General features: G+C 34.3%; 1 pseudogene; it reads right to left on the bottom strand.

Moving 5' to 3' along the window:
• Positions 1-1,252: 1,252 nt before the first annotated feature.
• Positions 1,253-6,012, bottom strand: LOC120175857 (annotated as a pseudogene).
• Between the last annotated feature and the right edge of the window lie 4,050 nt (positions 6,013-10,062).

Raw genomic sequence — 10,062 nt, 5'->3', positions numbered from 1 at the left:
AATTATTTTTTGTCAAATTAAATCTTTAAATTATTATATTTAATTTTTATAAGTTCTATTATCTTTTAGTTAAAAAATTATTTTTCGATCAACAAAATATCGACACGTCACAAAAAATTAGGTATTTATTTTGATTAAAAAATAGTTTAAGGGTTTTAAGCAAAAAAGAATCATAGTTTAGGGACTTATTTTAGTCAAAAAAATAATTTAGGTACTTAAAAATGATTACATATAATAGTTAAATCCTTATTTTGGCTTAAAAATAGTTTAGGAACTTAAAAAAATTTAAGGACTTAATCTAGTTTAAGCCTTATTTTTATACAATAGTTTATTCTTACCTTATGACTTCGATACTAATGAAATTAATTTAATCCTCAAATTTAAGAATTGGATGGATTTAATCCTTTGACTAATATTGATTGTTATTATGTTAACATAATTTTTAATGATACAGGCATAATTGTCTATTACGTTGATGCAATAATATCGACAATAAACGTTTCAAGTGTGGTACTAAGGGAGAGAAAGACACTAATGTCTGAACTGTGGTGCGGCTGGTTAGCAAATGAGATTGTGTATTCTGGGTGAACACGTTGATGGCTAAGTAAGCTTGGAAATATGAAAATGAGTGGTCGTGGTTTTCGCGTCGGCCAATAGTGCCTCGCCTGGGCGTTGGGACGAGTATGACGTTGTGCGAGCGGAAGTAGATGGATTTTGGATAAATTTGGGGATGATAATGTGAGGTTTCATAGAAGTGTAATGTCTCTTAGAAAGTTGGTAATGGATGGAAAGTGTTGGTTTTGGCCTGGTCCTTGGTGTGTGGAGGAGGCATTATCGAAGGTGGCTATTCGGCGTTCTGTGTAATAAGCTTGCTACTTGGCGTGTGGACGAGTCGACTAAAAATTTATATCCGGTTCGAATAATATATCGGACGTGTGGATAAAGAATACACATGCGACTTCAGAGCAAACACATGCATCTTCTTTGCTCAACACCAGCTGCTAGCTTCTGCATCATCTTCTTCAGTAAACATGATACATCAGATTAACTTGAACAAGTTGAAACTCAAAATGCATTCTTTTTTAATAGCAATAATCACACCCCCAGCAGGATGTCCTTCGAGTTATATATCATACCACAGAAAATGCAACATTTTTTCAAGCCAACTACTCTCCGAGTTGTGTGAAACTGGATTAACATTTTTAGATCAACACTCCAGAACCGAATACTTCAAGGTTTTGACACAAAATGCTCCGAAACAACAATATTTTATTGTTAATAGAAAATTAAAACTTCAGTGTTTAATCTCCACCGTCCACCAGCTGAATAATCATCCTTAAGTTTTAATCCTTTCTCCCCCATAATAAGCAGTCCTAGTAAAGTTACAGCTTTCCGATTGCACCGTTGTATCGTATTCATCGATCTTTAGAGACCCTGTAGATGGAACTCCAGACCAGCACTTCCCTGGCTACATTACAATGCAACATCAAAGACCATATCTCTGACAGCATAGAGGTTGCTTGCTTTGGTACAATTGCTTCCGACTGTGTTCGTCATTGATGGAGAATTCGGGTGAAACTGTTCTCCAACACGAGGTACAAAAACACCGGGAGCCACTGATAGAGTTGCTTGCACCGTGTTTTCTTCCTTGTTAGCATCACGTCTTCCCTCGGTCAAGGAGAAACCAAAAAGTCTGCAGCTACTTTTACAGGAGGAATCTAATTCTTGACTTGTCGTAAATTCTGGTTGACCTGCTAGACGTAGAGTATCACTGAACTGAACAGAATCAATTGCATGACCGAATCGATCCAAGCTTCCGAGATCCCTCTCACGGGAATCATGTTCACCAGTTGATGGAAATAGCTTTCTTGTTTGTTGGGACATTAACACTGAAGACGGTAAGGACACTTGCGCAGATGGCACATACTGCCATATACGACTATGAGGATTATACACCTGAATCGTGGAAGACAATCCACTTTTAGTTCCCAACAACTGGCCAGCGTCAGGGTGACCAAGACTGCCATTTTCTGGAGTCTCATCTGCAGCTGAACCTTTCTGATATCGAGGAGTTGCGAAAATTTCTTGACCTTGCAAGACCTTATGGAATCGGAAAGATTCCCCAAAGCCTACATTTTTAAAGGAAATATCAGGACTCACCAGTGGGTCGCCACCAACATTTCCTACTGCAGCAAAACTAGAATCAATAGAACCAGGAATGCAACGCCTTGTTTCAGACCGATGCATATTCCGAGTATCAGAAACATCATCAAGAGTGTTAAAACCAGAATTTTCTTGAACTTGCAAGACCTTCTGGGACCGGAAAGACTCCTTGAAGTTGGATACTCCAATTCCATCTGTTAAAAGAATGAAGGACTATGTCAAACACTGTCGTGTGATACAGGAAAGAGAATAAGTCCTGCATAAACACCTACCAGGAACCATAAATTCAGATTTTCCTACTCGGTTCCTTTTTGAACCGGGATTGAGCAAGCCATCAGAACTAGAAAATGAACCAGATGGCTCAATTTCCCAGGGAGACACCCTGCTATGCTTGTTGGCATCGATATCATCCCACCTTACCTGCAAAAAGAGAGCTATAAAGAACTATTGGATTAACTCTAGCAACTTTTGATAAAATTATCATGGGGCGTTTTTCGAGTCATTTCTAGCAGAGACAACTAACTAATCAGCAAAACCAAAGCATCCAAAAGCTCCACGAATTGACGAAATTCAATATTATATTTCATTTTAGTAGAAATATGCTTAACCTAAATATCTGGTGTCTGAGTAAGAGTCATCAGCAATACCCAATTAAAACAGTAAGCAGCACCAAACAAGGCCATTTTTTTGCCATGTTCATACAGGTCGAGGCCTAGTCTAGGGAGCATAGTATGCTGACTGCTCAGTAAGGTACACTAACTGGCTACTTCGAATAATAAGCAAGCAGTCACAAGTCAGAGAATTATTTCATAAAACCAATTATTAGCACGGGAACCATATCCTTTGAGATATATCAGCTTAACTTGGATGAAAAAGGATAAAAATGCTATGAGAATTATAAACTGTAATTGCTATTGTGAAAGGTTAACAGATACCCCTTTTTGCTATTGATAACCTTAATGTCAGGCCTTGACAGGAACATTATTATGACAGTACTATACGTTTATAACTTAAAGACAAACATTTTATCATGCATACACACATGTATATATAAATTCAGCCATACCAGCATACATCTCCATTTTGAACCAGGCCATCGAACAGGATCCATATCACTAATTCTAGTTACGACTCCCAAGTGTCTGCAGGAAAACATAAAATAAACTTAAGGCCTCCATAATGCATGGTAGAGTAGATCTTTCCTCCCCGCTTTAGTCTAAAGATCAAGTAGTTTAACTGAAGAGTTGCAGGTTCTATAAGGTCATACCTTCTTTCTGCATCTTCACCTTCAAATCGCATTTTGAACCTCATTCCAATAGAGAGGGAATGATCAAGACTCTTCAAAAAATGTATGCATGGGTATTACAAAATCTGATGAACTCGCCCTACTACACCAACCAAAATAAATAGTTTTAAGATCTCATCAAGAAAGTAGCCATAGAGAAGGATCTAGAGAAATTAGGATATACAAATTATAGCATACAAGAAGATTTTCCAAAAATAACATCAGTCTGCATATACGACACTAATGTCTAAAGATAACTTCTTCAAATTTCTTAGACATGCATTATTTCAACATCTCAAAATGATGTCTGAATAAGGTACGGTGTCTTTCAGACTTTTAAGTGAACACAATATTCAAAAAAACAACTGAAAAATGCGAGTGCAACAAACCACTTCAAAGTTAGAACCGAGTTTCTTTGTGAATATCAAAGCATGCATAGCTGCAAAAATAGAGCTAAAAACTAATATAGCCTTTATAATATTAAAATGCACAGCCGTATACCTTGGATTATAGTAAATGCTGAAAACACTTTTTATAGATATAGCATGGACCACGTCGGTAAAAGCGCTGCGGTTCAACAGCTGGCAACACAAAGATGGGAAAGAAGAGCAATTTTTAATTTGAGCAGCTCTTCGAATTCCCAGCCGGAGTTCTCCATCTTCGCCCCTGTTATGAACACTAAATAAGATTTCCTATTGGATTATTAACTAAAACTTCACACAAGGGGGGATTTCGAACCTCAGAAAAAGCACCGCATCTCCAGAGACGAGCTTCTTCTTATTCACAAAAGCACTCCATCCTGAAGTGAGTAGATGCCTCCTTGGTTGCCCTACTCAAACCGAAACTATCTTTAGCGATAAATAGAGAAATGAAAAGCTAATCAAGGCTGATCCACATATCCATAACTAGAATAACTTAACAATAAAATGCATCTGATAACTAGTGCATACCCCTATAGATGTGTCGAAATCTCCATTCCGAACCATGCAGGTCTTTCGCAACAAGCTCTTGTGATGGCCTTTGCTGATTATAATCCTACAATACCAATCTAGGGAAACTCAAAAAGCTACACCAAAGATTGCTTTAGGAAAACATAACTAATAGTTATAAAACAAATACCTAGAAATAAACAATGAGAAGTTTAAAATGAAATAAGGAGAAAAGAGCAAGAAAATTACCAAGGGAGGGAAGCAGTCCTCGGCAGCTCGACGAGGAACAGAAAAGCCTCCATGCGTGCTGGTATCCGAAGCAGTAAGTGTCTTGCAGAACATGTGGGGCGTGGTTGACTTGATATTGGCTTCGGTATCCTCCTCTTCACCATCTGCCTGTGTCTTCCGTTCTATAAATTTCTGCTCAAATTGCTACAAATGGCATAATTTACCCGAACTTAGACTCGAGATGAAAATGAAACGAGAAGAAACAACATTAACCAACAAAATGACACCAAATTTAGGAACAGAATTCAATTCATCGTTGGATTATATTTCTTGTTCAGAATGATGTCATTGTCCTATGGATCAAACACATTAAAGTTTTCTAGTCACACTATAATTGTAAGTAATAGTTAACAAAGCAAAACAAGAAACTAGAATAAAACCCACCTCAGCTTCAGGAACCAGTGAAACTTGGGCGTAAACCTCATCTGTGGCACCCTCAGCCTGCAAACAAAAACAAGCATTTCACAGCAAATTCACATTTTAAGAAAAAAAACACAGATCAATGTCCTTTGCCTCAAACAAATACAGAGGAAAACAGGGTGAAATTCAACTACTTGAAACTCACAATTTCCTAAGATAAAACCAACTTCACAAGGTCAATTCTCTGGAAAAACTAATCCAACCCAGGGAAGAAATTCATGAGCTAAACCCATAAAACCACAATTCATTTTCTCAAAATAAAAATCCATACTTCAAAGGTCTCCCCTTTAAAGTATTTCTCACAGATATAAACCCAAAAAAATAAAAAAATAAGAATTTTCCAAAACCAGAAATCTGATTAGAGAAACACAAGATGGAGTGAGAGTTTGGTAGCTTACATGCAGCTTGACATCTACAACCCGACAAAACACGTGGGGAGGGAGATCATAAGCTGCAACAACACCGGGAAAATCGGAAACTTGTTCCAAGTGTCCCTGAGGGAAGTACACCACTACATTTCCTCTCTTCGGCAGAGATATAAGTGGACCAGCACACGCATGCCAAAGCTCTAAACAAACCGAAGAACCCGAACCAGACGCAGAACCAGGAGAACTTAATCCGGAGGCTGAAGAAGAAGATAAAGAACCGGACGACGGCGTTTCATCGTCTTCCTTAGTGTTCAGATCGATTAAACCCCCCATTGGATATTCCAAAAAAAAAGCTTAGAAAGAAATGGTTTTTCTGGAAAAGTAAAGTAGTGAGATATGAACAGGAAGAGGGTATTTCATGACTGCATTTTTAGAGCTTAGAAAGCAATGGCTTGTTGGCATTGCAAAAGTGAAGGGAGAAAAAAAAGGAAATTAAGTAGAGACCTCAAAAAACACAATTTTTATTAAAGAGAGGGGCGATGGGTGTTGGTCTTTTTTGTCCAAGGTATCAAATCAAGCTTTTATTAGACCTTGAATTAATTGAAAAACCCCACAATTAAAAAAAAAACTTTATAAATAAATAAGTAGTATATATTACGGGAAAAAAGGTGTCTTTATATACATATATATTTGGTGGGGTGTTCTTAACTGCAAGGTGAACAGTGGCAGTGCTGCAAGCCTGCAACTACTGCCCGCTGCTACAATGCTGCTGCCACTGATGAGAGTGATGTGTGGCAGTAAGGTTGAAAGAAAGAGCTTTCATTAAGTGGGGTTTTAATTTAGTTTTAGTTTGGTTTAACCCCTCTCTATCTCTAACATATATATAAATAGTACCACTAACTATGTATAGTTTTTTTAATAAAAAAGTGAATGAAAGCTGAGGGTGTTCCTGTACGGCTCCCTGTATTTCCGGGCGGATGTCCATTCTGTCACCTTCTACTTACCCAAATCTCAGTCATGCCATCCTCGTTAAACCTCTCTTTTTTCAGTCCTCCTTTTGCATTCAATTAAACATAGTTAACCACCGTTTCTTGGTACTTTTACATTCTAATGTTTTGAGATCATAATCATACAATTGGATAGTAAGAAATCTGGTTAACGAATGATTATTGATGGGAATAAAATCAACACGACGACTTTCAAATTTAGATTAAAAATCATAATCGGTCATTAGATGAATATCGATTGGATCTTTTGTTCCCATGAAGGAGGGAATAGTGAAGATAATGATTTTGGATCATTCTCTCAGATTTTATAGTGACATTTAATATTAGTATCATATTTAATTCATGATGATTATTCATAAGTGATCTAATAACATAGATATAATTATCAAATGATAAATTTAATCTTGGTAAATCATGCAAAGTATTAAAGGTCCTACTAAAGAATTGGTCATTATGTGTAGTATATAAAACTTCAAAGGATGCAAGCGGAGATATATGAAACTTTAAAAGTTTTAAAAAATCTAGTTCAGTTGGTAGAGCACAATGTTCTTAACATTGAGGTCGTGGGATCAAGTTTCACGGAGGGCATTTTATAATTCGGAGGTCTCCTACTAAAGCTGCTCTCAACCTGGTGTTGGGGACAGCCTATTATCTTACCTCCCCTTACCCTACATATATGGGAAAAAAGGGACAGCCATATATAAAGAGCTCAACAAAGAGACCTAACTTTGGAAGAAAATTTGAAAGATGAATAATAACAGTTATTAAAGAAACAATATATATACTAAAAAGATTACAGTTTTGATGTATCCCTTCCATGGTTCTTGCTTGGGCAAGAGTTTTGACTTTGATTCTTGTCATGTAGGCCATTATGGTGGGTCGTTTTCTTGGGTAAAAAGCAACGAGAAATGAAGGTCGTTATGGCTGACCAATCAGGGATTGCGTGTTTTAAATCTTAACCATGGAAGGAATTGCCGCTTTAAATCCGTGTTGTTAATGCGACAAAAAGCTAATCTATGTGTAAACTTAAAACACAATACTAAGTTGGCAAGCATTAACTTGGAACTTTAACACTTTAACTTTATCAATAAAAACCCTAAACCCTATCTCTAAACTTGAATTCAAATTGCAGCAACAGATAAAATATATATTTCCACAGGCTCAGCAGATCCAATGAAGATCGACCACTATATTCTCTTTTCTTATCATACAAAAATCTTAATTTTATAAACTTGGGTTTAATATGATGTATTCATTTAATATAATCTTAAAAATAAAGTATTAATTTTGGTTTATCCATTCATGCACATAAGTTTATTTCGAGGGTAACAAAAATATCATTAGATGGAACGCACAGTAATATCGAGTAAAGTATCACAGCTTGTTTTTATTAATCTGGGTGATTACAAGTGATAGTTTTGTTCTAAAGACTCAATCATTTAAAAATGAACACTTAAATATCATACGGTCGTTAGTATTCGAACCCGAAATTTATATACATAATTTTTTTCTAAATAATTTTCAAACATCAAAATGATTTATGATATGGGTACTATTTAAGTGTTATGGTTACTCTAAGGGTGCGTTTGGTTCACGGAATGTAAGATTATCAGTGGGAATAAAAGATTACCAGGGAATAGGATTACTGGGAATGTTGTATTTTAGATTTGGTTGGTTTAGCAGGAATGTTAGATTATCGTGTTTGGTTAAAGGACTAAAAGATTATTGTAATGTATATTTGACCAAATTGTTCTTATTATATATTTGTTTTTTTAACAAGTTGGAAAATATTTATATATTTTCTTTAAAAAATTTAAATTCATAAAATTTATATAATTTTTTTTACAAAATTAAAATTATAAAAAGGTTTAATGAAAGGGTAAAATTTTATTTTAACCCCTAACTTCATATAAAATTTTAATTATATAATTTTTTTTTTGTAAATCTAAAATAGTTTAAGGATAAATTTGTAATTTAACATTCGTAAAATTTTTATTATTTAATGACAGAATAATGATATTTTTGAAAGAAAAAAAAAAGTAAGGGCATTTTAGTCCTAAATGCTGGTAATCCAATAATACCTAAGGAAATGGAGTTAATGACATTCCCGGTAATATACCCCCAAAAATCTACTATTGGTAATGTAAGATTACCGGAAATGACATTCACGGCCAACCAAACGGGGGAATCTCACATTCCCTCAACCAAACACACCCTAATAGAAGTACCGATACATTTCCCCCAAAGGATCAATATTCTATTTATTACTTCACATTTCTCATATTATTTCACATATGTAAGTTATTTTCAACCAAGTAATTAATTGTAGTCTGTAAACACAATAATGTCTAATTTTAATGATCTAAATTAGTACAAATTTCTATTCTTATTTTTAAAGGTAATATCTCATGTAATTTTTTAATTGAGAAGACGATGTCACTTACATAATCAAGAATGTTTATTCTTTACAAGATGTCATGTAAAAGATAATATGTCAAGTGATTTTAGTGATAAAATGAAATGTTATTTTTTTCGAGATTTAAGTTCGAACAGTTGAGTCTGTAGGTAAACACCTGAGCACAAAACCAACAAATAAACTTTAATCAATCTAGATTATTAAAAATAGTGTAAAATAAACTATTAAAAATGTATATTATCTTGTAATTCTTCCATCTTATTAGTAGAAAATAGTGTTCTATTAAGAAATATAAAATTACACTTACATTTAAGAATATATACACGACTTGATGATAAAGAGATGAATTTATAAAATTTTAAAATGATAAATTTATAAAAAAATAAATTATCAATAAATCTATAAACATATATTATTAATAAAAAAATATTCAAATTATATAAAAATTTAAATTTTTAGGAGACCTATCACCCTTTTCAACTTTCCTAAATATAACTTAGCAATCTAATAATCATTTCTATTAAATAGATAATTTAACTAGATAATAAATATTGAATATTAAATTTAACTCAAAAGAATAGTGAACATTAAATTCAATTTTATAATTAGGGATGACCATGAGTTGGGTCAAGGTCGGATTTTGGTCAACTCGACCTAACTCGAACAGATGTATCCTCCATCCGAATCAGATCCTATGTAACAAATATAAATCTTTCACTCAATTCTGATCTGATCCAATTTTTTAAAGTATAATTACGATCCGACCTAATATAAAATAAGAGTTTAGTATTTTTTTTAAAGAGAATATATTATTATCCTCGGATCGGGTCAGGTCGGACCTTTTTCACCCTCCAAACGAACCCGACCCGACTTGACTTCTTCCCTTAAAATATTTGACCCGACCCAATTTTTTTAAAAAAAATCCGACCCTATTATGTTAGATCGAGTCGGAACCATCAGATTCGGGTTAAATTATCGTCACTATTTGTAATCACCACAAACTACTTTAAAAAGGACAAATTACAAAATTCATAACTAAATTTTAATATTTCTCATTGAACTTTAAAAGTTTTTAATTTCCTCACTGAACTTAATACATTGTGGTTTTTGGTCACTCTGTCGTTAAATATTTAACGACGTTAAAATGATGCCATTTTAAAAATACAAAATTTTTAGTCTATATGAA

Source organism: Hibiscus syriacus, unplaced genomic scaffold (assembly GCF_006381635.1).
Source record: "Hibiscus syriacus cultivar Baekdansim isolate YM2019G1 unplaced genomic scaffold, ASM638163v2 tig00112217_pilon, whole genome shotgun sequence".
NCBI classification, from domain to species: Eukaryota; Viridiplantae; Streptophyta; class Magnoliopsida; order Malvales; family Malvaceae; genus Hibiscus; species Hibiscus syriacus.
Note: the sequence above shows the minus strand (reverse complement) of the source record. Positions and strands in the feature narration are given on the sequence as shown.